The sequence below is a fragment of the Penaeus monodon genome, chromosome 29 (genome assembly GCF_015228065.2).
Source record: "Penaeus monodon isolate SGIC_2016 chromosome 29, NSTDA_Pmon_1, whole genome shotgun sequence".
NCBI lineage: Eukaryota > Metazoa > Arthropoda > Malacostraca > Decapoda > Penaeidae > Penaeus > Penaeus monodon.
The window spans coordinates 1,825,208-1,825,835 of record NC_051414.1 but is presented as its reverse complement, the minus strand read 5'-3'; the positions used below and the strand labels follow the sequence as shown (position 1 = coordinate 1,825,835).

The window sequence follows — 628 nt, the reverse complement described above, 5'->3', positions numbered from 1 at the left end:
CGTTGCTATAAGTCGAGAGCTGAACATTTGATGGAGGATGAGCGAGCAAGTGATTAATTATGTAGTAGAGTGAATTTTATTTCATATATATTATGAATAGAATATATAACTAAAGGTGATTAATGGATATAAAAAAGGTATCCTGCTTTTGATAAAGAAGAGCTTTCGCCTCAGCATCAATTTAACAGACTATTCCTGAAAAAAATTTGTTTTTAACATCCATTCCTTACTCACATCACACTTGATTCCCTTAAAAACAATCCTACAAAAATCTTAATGAAAATCTGGACACCAATGAAAATCCAGCGATCACAAGTTATCGCTCGGCTCCGCGGCAATCACTTGGGCGCAATCACACCCATCGGGCGGGGGCGCCTTCTATAAACACATCAGCGACGACCGTTTCCCTGATGGTATTGCAGCAGCTGAAGAACAAGGCACGGAATCTGCTAATACTTTACAGCAATTCAGGTGGAGGGGGATAAAGTTCGGCTGATTGGCAGGCGGTGTAGAGGAGGGATCGGCGCCCTTCGAGGCACGCGAAGCCCTCTCGAGGCGCCGCCGCGGGGAGGATGCTCACCACGCCGGGGCGGATTAGGGCCTCGCGGGGGAGAGCCTTGCGCGGCTG

General features: G+C 47.0%; 1 protein-coding gene across 2 annotated transcripts in view; it reads right to left on the bottom strand.

Moving 5' to 3' along the window:
- Positions 1-628, bottom strand: part of LOC119591893 (glutamate receptor ionotropic, NMDA 2B-like) — a 182,298-nt gene that overhangs the window by 73,550 nt on the left and 108,120 nt on the right. The gene's annotated exons all lie outside the window — the stretch shown is intronic.